Source organism: Pseudonaja textilis, chromosome 1 (genome assembly GCF_049901715.1).
Source record: "Pseudonaja textilis isolate UNSWEBS1 chromosome 1, rPseTex1.2, whole genome shotgun sequence".
Lineage (NCBI taxonomy): Eukaryota > Metazoa > Chordata > Lepidosauria > Squamata > Elapidae > Pseudonaja > Pseudonaja textilis.
In genome coordinates, this window is record NC_141990.1 from 92,645,261 (window position 1) to 92,662,220 (window position 16,960).

The 16,960-nt window shown below is 39.2% G+C and overlaps 1 protein-coding gene and 2 non-coding genes across 4 annotated transcripts in view; 2 read left to right on the forward strand and 1 right to left on the reverse strand.

Annotated features, from left to right (window-relative positions):
• NCOA7 (nuclear receptor coactivator 7) overlaps window positions 1-4,915 on the reverse strand; it is a 75,947-nt gene extending 71,032 nt beyond the window's left edge. The window contains exon 1 of one of the 2 annotated variants that reach the window (XM_026705458.2): window positions 4,366-4,915. The gene's annotated coding sequence lies outside the window, so the exon portion shown is untranslated. The remainder of the gene's footprint in view (window positions 1-4,365) is intronic. The other variant, XM_026705457.2, reaches the window with a different exon arrangement.
• A 6,929-nt stretch (window positions 4,916-11,844) lies between these two features.
• On the forward strand, window positions 11,845-11,916 carry TRNAE-CUC (transfer RNA glutamic acid (anticodon CUC)). Its single transcript has one exon. It is a non-coding gene; the product is annotated as a tRNA-Glu (tRNA).
• Window positions 11,917-14,268: 2,352 nt separating this feature from the next.
• TRNAE-CUC (transfer RNA glutamic acid (anticodon CUC)) lies at window positions 14,269-14,340 on the forward strand. Its single transcript has one exon. It is a non-coding gene; the product is annotated as a tRNA-Glu (tRNA).
• The last annotated feature ends 2,620 nt before the right edge of the window (window positions 14,341-16,960 follow it).

Genomic DNA, 16,960 nt, shown 5'->3' on the forward strand with positions numbered 1-16,960 from the left:
CAATAGCCTAACTGCTTTCTGGCTCAAGGTCGAGGCAATTTGATTAATGTAGCACTTGCTAGAGGCCAACATATTCTAGAAATGACAAAGCAAAGACCAGGATGATACTGATTTGCAACGCACTGATTTCTTCACTTGATTCCTCCTTTCTTTTCTGTAAGCTCTGAAAATCTAATGCATTAGTACTCTCATCCAAAAGAGCAGACCAAGCTATTACTTCTTTCTTCCACTGCAGACACCACCCCTAAAAATATTGCCCACCCTGATCCTACAAATCAGCTTTGCCTCATTTCCCCATAATTCTCTATTACAGAAATTATCATCCATACAGTCAGTCCTTGACTTATGTCCACAATTGGGACCGGAATTTCAGTCACTGAGTGATGCAGTTACCATGTGAGTCATCACATGACCAGACCTAATTTTCCTGTCATTGTTTACTGCAGTTACTTAAGTGAATCATAGTGTTATAAACAAATCTGATTTCCCCTATTGAGTTTGCTTGTCGGAAGCCAGCTGGGAAGGTTACAAATCATAATAATGTGACTGAAGGATTCTGCAACCAACATAAAGGTGGTATATGAAAAATATATATAAAAAAGTGACTTGCAACCTGCATCACAAAAATAAACAAAGGTTGCAAACAAATCCCTCTTCCTCTCATATCCCATTCCTTATCTATAATCCATAAAATATCAACTTTAGTTGAGCTCCATATCCGACTTATTCCTTTTTGCAAAAGAACTATTGTTGCTTCCTGGGCTCCTGCCATACTATCAAGCTGTCTGTCTGTTTGTCCGTCTGTCCATCCATTTATCCAATGTGTATGACACGCACATTGCTATTGTTTCAAAATTCAGCAATGCTGCTTGGATTACAGAGTTGCTGAGGAAGATTTTGGGAGAAATATTAATTTTGTTCTCTTATTCCACTATCCTGAGTCATTACCTTGCTATGTGTTACAATGCTAAAAGCTCAGTGCTGCTGTTGGCTATTTGCCCAGAAACTAAGTGCAGTATTGTTTTGTGGCAGAATAGAAAGGAGATGTTCTTTTTTATTATCATTCTCTCAAGCAGTAATCTTAAAAAGGGCCGGTTCTTCATTACCCCTCTAATTCTAAACCTCTCCCATTCCAAGATGCAGTCTTTTCAATATGGTATTCTTCAACTGTTCTGTATATAATAAGTGGCACCATCCAATGTTTTGTTCCCCATCCAGTATGCGGGTGTATCTGAGTCAAAGTAACAATTTTGTGGAATTTCTAACTGTGCCCAGTACTATTTTCGTATTGATTCCTGCTATGCTATGCTATGCTATGCTATGCTATGCTATGCTATGCTATGCTATGCTATGCTATGCTATCTTATCCTATCTTATCCTATCCTATCCTAATGTCAGATACTAACAATTAAGTCAATAAATTTTGGTCAGAACTAAGTTTATTACTGCTTGTCTCCTCAGGTCAACATAGTTCCACCATGTAATTCTTTGCAATATTTTTATGTTCTTTCACGTTCAAAACTTACACAAACATACTTTGAAACCCTAGAAATTCTTTACCATGATTTAAGGTAAAGTGTATTTCCTTAAACACACTCTGTGCGTTTCATTTTATACAGAGTTGTCTTTTTGCATGAAGTGTTGATTTTAAAGTATGTGAAATTATTATTCTTGCTTTATAATAAAAAGATTCACTTCAAAATGCCTTTATGTGTTGTTGGACTCTATAAACACAATCACTTAAAGCAAATAAAGAGCAATAATTTGACAAAGACATGCTGTTTAAAATTATTAGACAGATAGAACCAAATCACTTTCATTGTTGGATATAGTACTACTGTACACTCTAAAAAGCTATTTTTCAAACAGAAAATAGAATGGAAAATAAAAAGTGAAAAAATAAACCACAGTCAGAACTATAATTACACTAAAGATATCAAAATTTGTATCCAACAAACATTGCAGAAAAAAATAAAAATCAGAGAACCTGAAATTGATCTTTGCAGGATCAAACTACTAAATTATTTTTGTTCTATGATTCAATACATATCATAAGTAATGTCAATCAGTTTCCCAGGGTAAATGATCAGCATTATACCAGCTTATCCAAAATATTCTAATAAATATGTTCATTTCTTAAGGATGAAGTGTTATAAAAATTGCCTTTCAGGTAAGCCCAACTATATATGCATCAAATCAAAATAAAAAAAGGATTACGGGTTTTAAATCACTGGAATACAGAAAGGATATCAGAAATTTATATCTCTAATACTTTGTCCCTTATTATTATCCTTTCCTGTTTGTTTGTTTTAGTTTCTCTGAAAAAATATGAACCAAAAATGTGATAGGAAAAATCAGAATAACCTAATCATACCATAAGCTGATTTAACTCTGTAGGAGTAATTAAATCAATTAGAAAAAATAAAATAAAAGAGTTAGCTGAATAATACCTGTGGACTCAAATAATGTTGTAATCAACATTGGTGTAAAAGGAAATAGATATAATACAGAACTTTAATTCTCATTATCTATATACTAAAACTGTTTGTAACCTCCAATTGGGCAAAGCAATGCATCATAGAGCAATCATTTTTGAATCAATGTACCTCAAATGGGCTGCCTTAAATATACATCCAAAATCCTATGGGACGTAGGACTCCTGTGGGATTGAAATTGAGCAAAGGTGTGGCTACTCCAGTGTTGCCACACTGTTGCACCAGTCATGGTCATGTGATCATCATTTCCAATGCTTCCTGCCAATTTCCCACAAGGAAACTCAATGGGGAAACTGTCAGGAAGTTGGAAGCTGTTCCCACTCCCACTGCTTTTTTGTCCGCCTGATCATTCAGATCATTCTGTTTCTCTGTTTAAGTAAGGAATTATCTCTGAAATAGCGACCCAATAGGGCATGGGTTGTCTATTTTTAAAGTTTGTCTTCCATATATTCAGGGACTATAAAATAATCAATGCCCATTCTGGCTAAATCAAGTGGGAATTCAATTCAGCAGCATTTGGAGAGATTATATCATTATCCCATTGTTTTGGAGCTAGGTGCATTAAGTCCAGTATGTTCAATACCGTTAGGAACTAGGAATATTCCCAAACTATTCCCAAACTGAAAGGATTGTAAAATACTATTTAGGCAGAAAAGAGTAATTTGTACGACTTTTTAAAAAAATTTCTACATTTAAGATGGATAATATTGCCACGTTGCTCTTTTTTTTAAAAAAAACTGACATAGTAATTAAAGATATGTTTCATTCAAATCCTTGCAAATATGCCTACTAAAACTTCAAAGATGAAGCAAACCTAAAACTGGAAATAGAAAAATCCACCATAATGCAAATACTTTCTATTTATATGTATAAGACAGCTTATGTCATCAATAGTGCATTTTCACCTGCATGATAAACAGACAGGCACAGCACTGCACAAATCCTAATAATAAAGTCCCAAAATTATCCACTTGTTCCTTAAGACCTGGAAACCCTACACACGAAGACAGGAGTGAGAGTGTGCGTGTTCATTTTCCAGATATGGAAATTATCAGGCTTGCCTTTTAAATTTTAAATGGCTTGAGTTCTGGTAAACACAGTGAAATATTTCTACCCACCTAGGCAATATATACAGCAGTGCAGTAACATTAGCAGAAACCAATTTTAATAGTTAACCATTCCAAAACTTCTTCCAAAAAGGAGAATCATAAATGTGTTAGAATTATATTCTTGTTGGATCGGATGTAAACAAACCCTGAAAAGGGAGGGGTGACAGTTCAAACTGCACATTGTCGTGGGTGGATCTTTTCCTCCAATAAATGCCAACATGCAGGCAATTCCATTTTTCCTCTTTCCTCATAAAGGAAAGGAATGTGACCTCCTGAAGCACCTACTGGCAGGGATGATTCGCTAGTTAAGTACAGAATTAGCGACTCAGCATATTACGGGGGTGGGGGGGGAGTAAACTAAGAGGGCCCGATAAGGAACGGGCAATGGCCACACCCACACCCTGAATCAGCACCCTTAATGCTTGCTTGAACTCTGGCTTCGTCGTCTGGGATCGCCAGGCTGGGAGGAAAAAGGAGCTCGCTGAAGCCAACTAAATAAATGCGCTTGCTCCTCAAACCTCTCTGCCCGTCTTGGCCGACGTACTACGAAGTAGGTGCCCACTCCTCCCATGCTAAATGGGTGAGGAGGGGGGGGAAGAAAGGAAGGAGTAGGAATGGATGCAACGTTTCTATGAGCCGAGAGGCTGCTTCGTTGTTCTTCTCTTACCACCACCACCACCCGCCCCTTAGAGCTCCACGCACCCAGGCTGGAAACAGGCGCGCGGCTCGCCTGCCCAGGCTCATCACTAGCAAATACCCACCGCTGGAAGGTGGGGAGGGTAGCTTGGGTCTCCTCAGGCCAGGATCGGACCTTCCTGGCCGTGGCCGCCGCCGCTGCTGCTGCTGCTGCCGCCGCCGGCGCCGCTTGGCAGGTTCTCAGCAAGGATGCCGGACCGAGATTCCTCCATGATCCCAGGAAGAGGCGGAGAAGCGTAAAGCAGCTACAGCATCCGCGGGCGGAGAGTGGAAAAGAAGCTGCGCCCAAAGGGAGAAACGCTCGCTACGGTCTCCGGCTAGAAGCCGCCGAAGGCTGCGTCCACCGCTCGGGGCTTCCAGGCGGCGTTTGGCAACGGGAGGCCAGCAACCACCGCAGCACCAGCAGCATATTCCCTCGGCCAAGGCAGACGCAACTCCCTGGCGGCTGCTCTGTGCGCGCGCGCGCACACACACAGCCTCGCACACTCCCTTCCCTTCCGCGGCTGGTTCCGCCGAGAAATCACTAAAGGCTCCGCTTCGCCGCCCGCCCGTTTTCCTCCGTCTCCGCTGTGCTCCGAGCTCCGCCTATCGCACCCGTGTGACCTTTTCTCTAACAGAAATGTAAATTTTTAGGGAAGGAAGCGTGGAGTGGTTGCCTCAATCGCCAACTTTCCTTTCATTGCCGCCGGCTCCTGACTGAGCCACAATGTTGGCCGGATAATTCATTGCAACGGCTTATAGTATAGCTTATCAATAGGTTTTAGCCAAAACGGCGGCCTTGTTTCTTGCTGATTTTAAAGATGCTTTTTGGCCTAAGTGGTGTTTTCAAGCGTATTACTTTTCGGTGCTGGTTTCACCACAAATATCTGCAGGGTTGCTGTCTCTAGAGACAACTTGGTTTCAAAAAGTGCTGATCCCAAGGTGTTCACAATTAAGATGGCTGTTCCTGTCACATAAGCCACCTGGGTTATCCTCAAGGGTTATCCTCAAGTTTTGTGGCTACTGCACCATCATTGCTAAATTGAAATATGATTGGCTTGTTTATATTTAACTCTGCCACATGACTGAACAGCAAGAATTATAGCAACTCAGGGGTGAATATTTTTTCTCATTGAGTAGCAAAGTCTTTATTTCCTTTAATCTTATGCCTAACATTATTCCTGCGTTATGGCAGGGATCCGCTTGCTTTATCTCATTTAATAACTTGATAAATTTTCCCCAGAAAATATACCCCCTTTCGTTACTGTATATGAATGATTTTCATTTTTATTCATATGATAAACTTAAATTCAGACTTTCTGGTATATAGTAATCTTAATTTGAACGCAGGTGTTTAGGGAGGTGACGAGTTCCAGGTAAGGAGTGTGGGGTCCCTTGGGGGGGGAACAGGCCTGGGGGGGTTCAGTGTAGGTGGTGGGTGAGGACAGGGAAGTTAGGGGAAGCAAGGTTAGTGCTGGAAGGTCAGAATTAGAGAGCGACTTGTCACCTTCCAATGGCTTCCCCATTGACTTTGTTCATGGGAAGCTGGCAGGGAAGGTTGCAAATGGTGATCAGTGACATGGTGTGGAGGGTGCTGCAACCATTATAAGTGCAAGCTGGTTGGCAAGTGTCCATCTGACTAACTATGAAGATGGTGTGAAGGCCAGAGTTTCAAGGACTGGTTGTAAGTACCACCTGCTCAGCACCATTACAACTTCAAACAATTGCTGAATGACCCAAAGATCATTAATACATCCTTTGGCTCAGTATTTGTAAACAGCAATGGATCAAGCCCAGTACTTCCTAGTCAAACCACAGACAACTACAATGATCTAATATATATCGATTTTACAGAAGACATTGTTGAAAAAGCACTGCGCAATCTAAAACCATCTCTATCTATTGGACCGGATTGAATATGTGCCTACTTCTTTAAAAAGCTATCCACTGCTATAGCCGAACCTCTAAGCACAATCTTTGAAAAATCTTTCAGGACCAGCTCCTTGCCAAAACTATGGTCACAAGCCACGGTCATCCCCATCTTCAAAAAGGGAGACCCCAGCCTAGTTGAAAATTACAGACCAATCTCTTTATGCTACGCGTACTCTCTAATAAACAATTTGGTTTTAGGAAAAAAACTATCATGTAATCTGCAACTCTTACACTGCAAAAACATATGGACTACACAACTCGATCAGGGCAAAGCAATAGATGCAATCTACATAGACTTCTGTAAAGCCTTTGATTCAGTGGTACACCACAAACTACTCCTAAAACTAAAATCTTATGGTATCTCTGGACAACTGCATAACTGGATAGAAGCATTCCTGTCAAACAGACAACAAATGGTCAAAATTGGGAGCGTCCTATCAAATTCTGTACCTGTCAACAGTGATGTCCTCCAAGGAAGTTTTTTTAGGACCAACTTTTTTCATACTCTACATAAATGACCTCTGTGATCATATTAAGAGCAACTGCATTCTCTTCGCTGATGATGTAAAGCTGTTCAACTCCACAGACAATACTACTACCCTCCAAAAAGACCTTGACTATGTATCAGAATCAACAATCAAATGGCAACTTCAAATCTCAACAAATAAATGCTCTGTCTTACATACTGGCAGAAAAAATCAGAAAATAAAATACAAGCTAAATAGTCAAGACCTTGTTGAGGATCCAAACTTTGTCAAGGACCTTGAAGTACTCATCTCAAATGATCTAAGTGCTAGAGCCCACTGTAACTACATAGCCAAAAAGGCATTAAGAGTTGTTAATCTAATCCTACGTAGCTTCTTCTCTGGTAATATCACAGTGCTAACTAGAGCGTACAAAACATTTGCTAGATCTATACTTGAATACAGCTCATCAGTCTGGAACCCATATCATGTATCTGATATTAACACAATTGAAAAAGTCCAGAAATATTTCACAAGAAGAGTTCTCCGCTCCTCTACTCATTGCAGAATACCTTATGTCACCACACTTGAAACTCTAGACCTAGAAAACCTAGAACTATGCCGTCTCCGGTCCGATCTAAATATAGTATATAAAATCATACATTACAATGTCCTACCTGCAAATGAATACTTCAGCTTTAATCGTAACAATACAAGAGCACACAATAAATAAAAACTCAAGGTTAATCGCACAAACTTGACTGCAGAAAATACGACTTCAGCAACAGAGTGGTCAATGTTTGGAATACTCTACCTGACTCTCTGGTTTCTTCCCCAAACCCCAAAAACTTTAACCTTAGACTTTCTACTATTGACCTCACCCCTTTCCTAAGAGGCCTGGAGGGGGCATGCATAAGCACACCAATTGTGCCTACCGTCCCTGTCCTATTGTTTTTTTATTTTTCTTATAAGTATGTATCTGTATTCAAAACTATATTTATTCTTATACTTGTATCTTGTAAGCGATTGACAAATCAAATAAATACTAAAAAAAGGTGCTTTTTCAAGAGGCAACTGGACTTTCTGGTTTTTGAAGAAGCTTCTTGGATGAAAAGCGAAATGTCTTCAAAGAAAAAACAGAAAGTCCAGCTGTCTCTTCAAAAAGCACCTTTGGGATGGATCTGGATTACTGAGAATCTCCATAGATAGTTGTTGAATGAGTGGTTGATAAATGATAACTACATGTACTATATAGCAAAATGCATAAAGAATTGCTACATGAAGTATTATAAATTCACCAAGCCAGGAAAACACTAAAAACAATTATATCATTGTTGAACAGATAATGCAACATCAGATTTACAGTCTTGGGCCACCAATTATTAGTCTTTTGAAGAAGTCTACTTTGTCAGCATAGCAGTAGGGTATAATAACAGAGTCTTGAAAGCCTATCCAAGTTTCTCTTTGTCCCATGTTATATAAAATCAAGGTTGGGTTATTTTGAGTTTCTTATTTATTGAATGTATTATGGATGCCCACTCCAATAAACTCTGCTGTCTCTGGACTGTGTAATCTCTTGTCCAAGTCTCTTCTTAACATCTGTTTCATATCTTGTCCAAGGCCATCTTTAAATGTACTGCATTTATTCAGCAAATAAATAAATTGTGAATTGTATGTGTGTGCTTTCTGCTTAACAAGTTCTATATCAGTGTAATGGAAAAGCTAATCAATATTTTTTTTTCCAAATCATCAACAATCAACAACAATATCTGCCTATCCCAGGTCCTTGGGGAGGATTCAATAGGTGGATAAAAATGCCTAGAGAGCATGGGATGGTCATATATTGCATCATTGGATGCTTCCCTTGGTGCAGACATAATATTATCTTATTAGCAATTTCTACTTTAGCAACATTTTAAACTGCACATCAAATCTCTACAAAGCCATGTTAATATTTGCGTAATAGACTTTCTGCTCCCAAGATATGGAAGTGCCTATTTGACTATAGGGCTTGTCATAAGGCTTATTGTTTGAGAAGAAGTCCCCAATTATAATATAATATGATAATAGTAGTTGCACTGAAACAGAAATATGGGGAATAAGTTAGAATGCCCGTCAGACTTTTGGGGAACAGAAACTCAGCATTTTAGTCATTGTGGGATTGTTGCTCCCAATCTGTGTATTTGTGGCTGCACATCTGGGAGTACCATAACTGCTTAAATCTTTTGGTCCTTCAGAACTTGGTTTTATCAGTACACTATCTCCATTCTGAGTATCATAAATCAAACTTGGGGAGTAAGAAGTAAGCTTTCATCATCTTTCTGCAGAAAATCATAGAAGGTGTTGCAATGCCCAGCAATGAAGATGTAAGAATAGGCATGGGTGTTGTTTGTGCACCAAGCAGCCAGTGCAAACAGAAGGTCTAAGGTAAATGTTGAGTTTTGCACATTTATTTGCCTGCAAGTGAGAGATGGAAGAGCATTTTGTGTTGTTTGCACACCAAGTTCTTTTAGAACCAAGAGGGAACTGTGAAGTGTGGAATAAGCAGGAATTGATCTATGTTAGGAACTGGATTCAGTTCCTGGATTCTGTTTCCATCAACTGGGGCTTACTCAACTAAGCCACAGAGGAGTACAACCTTTACCCAAGCTGCTGGTGGGGTTAATTCTGTCAGGTCTAGAAGTACTTCTGACCTTGAGAGTCAACAGCTTCTAATTGGTATGGCGTTTTTTTCTGCAAAGATAGGTGGTCTCTCACAAAGGCAGGAATTAGTGTCTGCAGCAGGACCATCAATATTTGTGGAAGATGATTTCAGCATGCTACATCTATGCCGGATGTTCTCTATGCCACTATCCTTTGGTGTGTCCGCAGTTTCTTGGGACATGATATCCTAGCGCAAATTCTTGTCTTTATGTTTTATTTATTTCTACAAAAATAGAATCATAGGGCTGGAAGGGACCTTGGAGGGCTTTTAATCCAACCCCGTGCCCAAGGCAGGAGTCCTTATAACATCCGAGACAAATGAATGTCCAATCTTTTCTTGAAAACCTCCAGCAACAGCACACACAAGTCCAGAAGGCAAGCTGTTTCGTGGCTAATTGCTCTTACCGTCAGGAAATGTCTCCTTAGTTCCAAGTAGGATCTCTCTTTAACAGGCTTCCAAAACAGAAGCCCCTAAAGGAAATGTTGAAGTGGTGAAGCTTTATCTAAAAGCGTAAAACCCTAGCATAACTATTGTTGTTAAGCAGCGTATAGGTAGTCCTTGACTTACGACCACAACTGAGCCCAAAATTTATGTTATTTGTTGAATGAGTTTTGCCCCATTTTACGACTTTTCTTGCTACAGTTGTTAAGTGAATCACTGCAGTTGTGAGGTTAGTAACATGGTTGTTAAGTGAATCTTGTTTCCCCATTGACTTTGTCAGAATGTCACAAAAGGAGATCATATAATCCTGCGATTCTGCCACCATCATAAATATGAATCAGTTGCCAAGCATTTTAATTTTGATTACGTGACCATAGAGAAGCTGCTACATTTATAAGTGAAAAACAGTCATAAGTCATTTTTTTCAGTGCCATTGTAACTTTGGTCACTAAATGAACTGTTGTGACAGGGGTGGGGTGCTACCAGTTCTGCCTGGTTCTAAAGAACTGGTAGCTCTGAAGAGCAGCAGACACCCAACCGGTTCTGTGTTTGCTGCTGTTTGGCCCACCTGCACACCTGGGCTCTTACCTGTCCTTTATTTCCTGCTTTTTCAACCTCAGCTGCTTTGCGCGGCACAGCTGAGGTTGAAAAAGCAGGAAAAAAGAGGCTTTTCAAGTGCTGCGCACCAACGCACAGCATTTATCAGCTGTCCGGGCGGCACAGCTTAAGGTTTTTTACACACGCGCACAGTTTCAAGTATTTGTATTGTCTTTGTGTGTATGTTTCTGGTATATCAACATTAAATAATAACATAGAGCATTCACACATATTTCTTAGGAAAACAGCTTATGGACAGTAAAAAAGCTACTGATATTAATTCCTACAGATTTATATCATTAGTCAGCATAGCTATTATATATTTAATTACTTCAGAGTAAGCCTTAATTGTTCCATAACTGACCAGGGATAATTTGGGGGGGGGGGAATGTTTTTTTAACTCAACCTGCTCCATTTTATGGATACTTTGGGGGGGGGGGGAAATCTGCCTTAACATTTTTTCTTTAGATTTATATTCCTTTTTTCCATTTGTGAACTTAAAACCTTCCTCCCATTTATCCAAAATACTTCCACGAAGTAGGCAAAGCTGTGAAAAAACGATTAGCCCCAGTCCCTCAGCAAAGCAAAAGAAGACCTGAAGCTGAATTGCTCTACTGCGCTTCTAGTCTTCCCACCTTAACTATCATACTCCCTCTCTGGTAGTGTGTTTTTACACATGTTTGTAATTCCAGAGGAGGAATCTTTTGAATTTTGAGAGCATATTCTGGGCTATTTTGGGAGTAGGGATTCATCAATTCATTGATAGACTTTGTGACGTGGCTGGTCACAAAAGTTTTCTTGCTCAGAAAGAAAACTCTCACAGCCTCTAGCAGGTGTCAGATGTGGAAAGTCAGGCTCTGCTCTATTCTCAACCACAGAAACTCAACGCAGCAGGTGACTTTGGTTCATTCCTCTATATCTTCACTCAGCCTAACTCACAAGGTGGGTAAAACAATGGAGGAGGTGGCACCATACATGCCACCTTGAGCTCCTGAATACAAAGCAGGATATATATGTAATTAATACGTAAAGTAATAGCCTGTATTTTCATACTAATATTTCTGTTGTTATAAATCTTTGCTCTTTGCATTCATTAACCAGAGCACATGTATTTGTCTGAAGTGGTGTAGTAGGGTTTCCTGCCTAAGCAGGGGGTTGGACTAGAAGACCTCTAAGGTCCCTTCCAAACCTGTTATTCTATTCTATATTCTGTTCCTTAGCGCACTATACTATTCTGTTTGTTGTTCAATTTCCCTCCCAACTTTCATTCAAAAGTTTGTGGTGTACATAAACTTTTCTCTTCAGAATAAATCAAAAACATATTAAAAGCAGCAAAAACTGGCCCTATATTAGAACAATTGAGGCTGTGTATAACATAATAATAATAGGAGTGTAACAAGTACAGCAAATAGGTGCTACAGCCAACTTCCCTGGTGGTCTAGTGGTTAGGATTCGGCGCTCTCACCGCCGCGGCCCGGGTTCGATTCCCGGTCAGGGAAATAGTTTTTTTCCCGTAGCTATTCACAACTAAAAGGCTTCAATTCAATTCTTCCTTGGTGACAAAGGCAAGGTTTCTTTAGAGTTAGACTTTTCGAAGGTTTCTTTACTTTAAGTGAACAATTTCTGTCTTTCAGCGTTGTTTCCTTTCAAGAATAAATTTGTCCTCTTCAGGTTTGGATTTCAAACTTCTAATGGAATACAGTCTTTTACAATTTTCCAGAAAACTAATTAACTCCATGGAATTGATTAGACATTCCTCAGACATGTATATGATTTTAAGCTTTATATAGATGACTTCAAAAATAGGAAACAATAGCCACCCTAAATTCTTAGTGCAGGATAAATTGTTTTTCCTCTGTTACTTGAAAGCAATGTTTTCTCCCCTCCGCAATTTTAAGATGTGTGGACTTCAACTCCCAGAATGCCTTTGGAAATTGAAGTCCACACATTTTAAAGTCGTTGAAGATGAGAAAGCAACTTAAACAAAACTTTAAAGTATTGTCCTCTGCTTGCAGCATAGCTAGGGAAAAACAACAAAATTAGTTAACCTTAATAACCGAGTTATTGGTATTTCAGTGTAAAATGAAAACCGAAAAGCTTCTCTGGTTGTATAAACGATCTTGTTCTAAGTCTATGGGTTATCCTGTTATAGTTTAGACATTAGAAAACGCAGGCTGGGGATTAGAGATAAGCAACCATTTTCATTTGTATTGCTCTTCAGGGCTCTATAAGGAGGATATAACCTTAAATGATATTTTATATTTTGCCTTTTTAAGAGCTCTAAGTTCATGTATATATTATCTGCCCAAAGGAAGTCCCACTAAAAATAATTGTCTGCCAGATAAAATTGACTGGTCTGATATGGTAGTATTTTGAGCCCCATTCGCATGATGCATCATGGTGGCATTTAGCACACCCACTTTCCTCAGGAAAGGCTCAGAGGCCATGTATTGTCTAGGGAAGCAAGTTTTTGTATATACACATGTAGAGTACTGGCTGAAGGATATATTATACCCTCGGCCACATTGAGTGATTGGGACACCAATGCAAACATTTGCACTTTTTAAAATGATTTGTGAGAAAAGGGATGATGTTGGCACTACCTGAGTTTCTGTGCCTTAGGCCAGTTTTTGCTCAGCGTTAGCCTAAATCTGGCCCTGAACTTAAATACTTGCGTAGATTGATCTCGGTGGCTTTTCCTCATAAGAGACAAAGTCACAGCTGTTTCTTGCCTCTTTGCTTGCTTCAAAATATGTTTGTAAAAGAGAACTTCTCACTTTGACACAAAGTGTCCCCCTCTGCACTTCAGGATCCCAAACAGCACTAAAGCAAATTATTTCAGTCCTCTTGGAAGGAGAAAGCCATCCAGCTGAGGAGAGCTTGCATTTTGTGTCATAACTCTTGCTCAGCACTTGGAGGCGCCAAAATCTCTGGGAGCCCTAAATCACGGGTCTTTATTTTTTTTAGAGAGAGACTCTCTAATGGAAGTGTAAGACTTGTGGACTTCAACTCCCAGAATTCCTGAGCTAACACGACTGGAGGAGGAATTCTGGGAGTTGAAGTCCACAAGTCTTAAAGCTGCCAAGTTTGAAGACCCCTGCTCTATTGTTTTTTTTCTAAACACACTCCCTTTACCCCACATAAAATGATTAAGAGAAACATATCTGGTGTAAAGTCTCTATTGTATGTAACTGATTGCAAGATGCAGAAAGCATCTTAATACTATGGGCAAGTCAGTAGAGCACAACTTTCCTTGAATCACTTTAAATGTGGCATACAGTCTCCATTTCCCTGGAGTTTTGAATCTCTTGCCTGTGTAACCACCACAGAGCCTGTTTATGCTTCCTTGTCTTAATGTTTTCTGGAATTAATAGTCATTTATGAAGTCTACTGAACTTGTCCTTGCGGCTTTCAGTTTTGAGGTCATCTTATCCAAGAATTTCTGCTATTCACATCTCTCCTTTTTTATTAATATATCAGTCCCAATCCTGTACATTTCATACACTGTTTTTAATGTGCCATTTGCAGTCAGCTCTGTAGAATTGCTGGTTTTTCCGCAATTTTCAGTTTGAGCATCAACTCAGCCAAGTAATGGGGTCCGCCTTCTCTCTCTTTTTTTTTCCTTAAAGGCAAGATGCAGGGCAAGAGAACGTAGAGGAAGAAGAAGATAGCGGGTTTTTAACAAAACCAATAATGTTTTGCGGTTCAATTGCCATCAGCTTGGTGCAAACTGGCCTTTTCGATTGAAAAGCTATTGAATTCAGGAAAGTATACTAATAAATATATTAACATAAACAAAACAAAAGTTTAGATAGATTGATTTACAGAAAAGAAGAAAAATGACTCAGAGTTCCCTGGTGGTCTAGTGGTTAGGATTCGGCGCTCTCACCGCCGCGGCCCGGGTTCGATTCCCGGTCAGGGAACTAGTATTTTTAAACTTAGGATCCCTGGAAATCTACTTTTCTTCTGTTTGGGACAATAGTGTATAATGTGTAGCTTGGGGTTTTTTTTCTTATAAAGTTAAAAAGTTCAAAAAGAAGCTTTCACTGTACAACTGCATCCTGAAACACAGGAAGTCTTTTCTATGAAATCATCATCATGTTGATATTGCATGAGTTTTTCATGAGACCCAACAAAAACCATGATCAAATCCCAGATGGAGTGATTCTCCATGAGGTTAATCAGGAAATCTCCAACAAAAATGTTGTTTCCAGGTGCCAAAAATTGGGAATGAGAAGCATGGATTCACTGGAACTTTAATTGTTGTGGTTTGGACTATATTTATATTTTATTTCATCTTTCCATAACGATATTGAATTGAAATCTATCTTTGTAAATTGATGCAGCTTTTGTACATACTGCATGGTATATGAGAAAACCAGAAAACCCAGTGATGGCTGGTGATTGGAGTCAAATATGCATGGAGTTAATTAGGATGGAGAAATAACACTTTTTAACATTTTAAACTTTTTTATGTTTTTCCATTTTAATTATTTGTGCTAAGTTGTATTTATTAATTGCACACTGCCTTCAATTCATTAGTATCCACAGTTCTTACAATTGCTTCCAGGTTTTTATTGTATTTATGTGTACTTTAAAACATATACATACATATTGCAATTTAAAAAAGTTTCTGTAAGTAAGATAAAAGTTAAATACCCAGCATATAGTAGCAAAACACCAATAAACTTCTCTTTAAAAGGCCTTCACTTGTATGTTTCATAATAATGCAATATTGGGAAACAGCCTTTTCAAAATACACAATCCACACTTTGTTGTCTCTGAGGTTTGGCAGCTATAGCTGCAGCAGCAGTGAGCTAACTTAGTCATAACCATACAGTATTATAGCCACTCTTTGTTCCAGCTGAAGTGTTTACATGTTTTCAAAGGTACACATTGCAAGGCACATTAAAATAATCCCAGAAGATTTTAGGGCCTTTTTAGAAGTTTAGCAAGCTTTAAGGAAGGTCAGATTAGCAAAGGCTAGATTTTAATTTTTTTGGTTGCCATATATTCTGTACAGCATAATGAATAATGATGGCTATTATTATACAAATTATAACTTTATTTGGTGGTGTTTTTTAAAGGCTAAGGCTTTCTTCTGTGTTCTCTTCTTTGATAGCAAAAAAGTATCCCGAGAGCCATTTGCTGGATTTCTAGTAAAAAAAAAAATTGGAATATTCCAGAAGGGGGCACACTACTCCCATAATGCAAGCTTCTGATTTGCTGCCTCCTCAGAAAACCTGTTCATTTTTGTTTCTTTCAAATCACAAGGATTTGGCATAGTAATGAAGGTTTGGTTGTGGGGGGGATCAGATTTCATATCTGAATCTTATGTTTAAAACAGTTTATAAAATAAATATTGCATAAAAACAATAAGACATTTGTGTGAGTAATAAACATTTTTGGAAATAAAATGTAAAGGAAATTTTGACTTGGCTATCCCAGCCCTGATATATATTTTCTTCCCAGTGAAGAACCAGGAACCTCTCTGTTTTATTAACAGTACATAAGCTGGGGTTATTAAAATTATCCTAAATTGTAGGACCATGTTATTCGGAGTTCTTGGAGATCAGCTGCTGTGTAACACAAAGGACTTCTGGTTAGAAATAAGCAGATCATATCTTCGCCAGTTATCTAAAAGGTAATACCAGTAGTAAGGGCTTCCCCTGTCCAGTTGGGTCTGACTAAGTGCTCATATCCATTTCCTAGCTGAGAGACCAGTGTTGTCCGAAAACACTTCAGTGGCCATGTGGCCAGTGGTGGTATTCAATTTTTTTTACTACTGGTTCTGTGGGCGTGGCTTGGTGGATATGGTGTGGCTTGGTGGGTGTGCTTTGGCTTGGTGAGCATGGCAGGGAAAGAATACTGTAAAATCCCCATACCCTCTCCACCCCACTAGCTTTCCAGCTCCATTCTCCTGAGCAGGGCAACAAAAGAAGCCAATCAGCTGGGACTCCAATCAGCTGCGACTCGGGAGGCAGCGAATAGATGGGGGTGGGGCCAATCAGAGGTGGTATTTATGGCTTCTCTGAACTACTCAAAAATTTCCACTACCGGTTCTCCAGAAACTGTCAGAACTGGCTGAATACCACCTCTGCATGTGGCCAACATTGACCATACATCAAGACACACAAAACACAGTTACTTTTCCATGGAAGTGGCATCTATTTCAGTACTTGTATTTGCATGCTTTTGAACTGCTAGGTTTGCAGGAGCTGGGGCAGGAATGTCATCTCACTCTATCATGTGGTACTTGGGTATCGAACTGCCAATTTTCCAGTTGAAAAGCCCAACATCTTAATCTCTAGCCCACTGCAACTCTTAGTTATCTAGGCCTGGTAAAATAAGATTGGCTTGCTTTGAGGGCTATTCAAAAACTATAAAGAGATTTGTAACAACATGTAGTCTTCAAGGTGCCACTTTGGGTTTCTTGTTTTGTTTTTGTTGTAAAAGACTACCACAATAGCCACTTTGAAAAAATTTCAAAAATACAATTGGTTCTTTCTGATGAAAACTGGTACTTCACATTACAGTGATGGA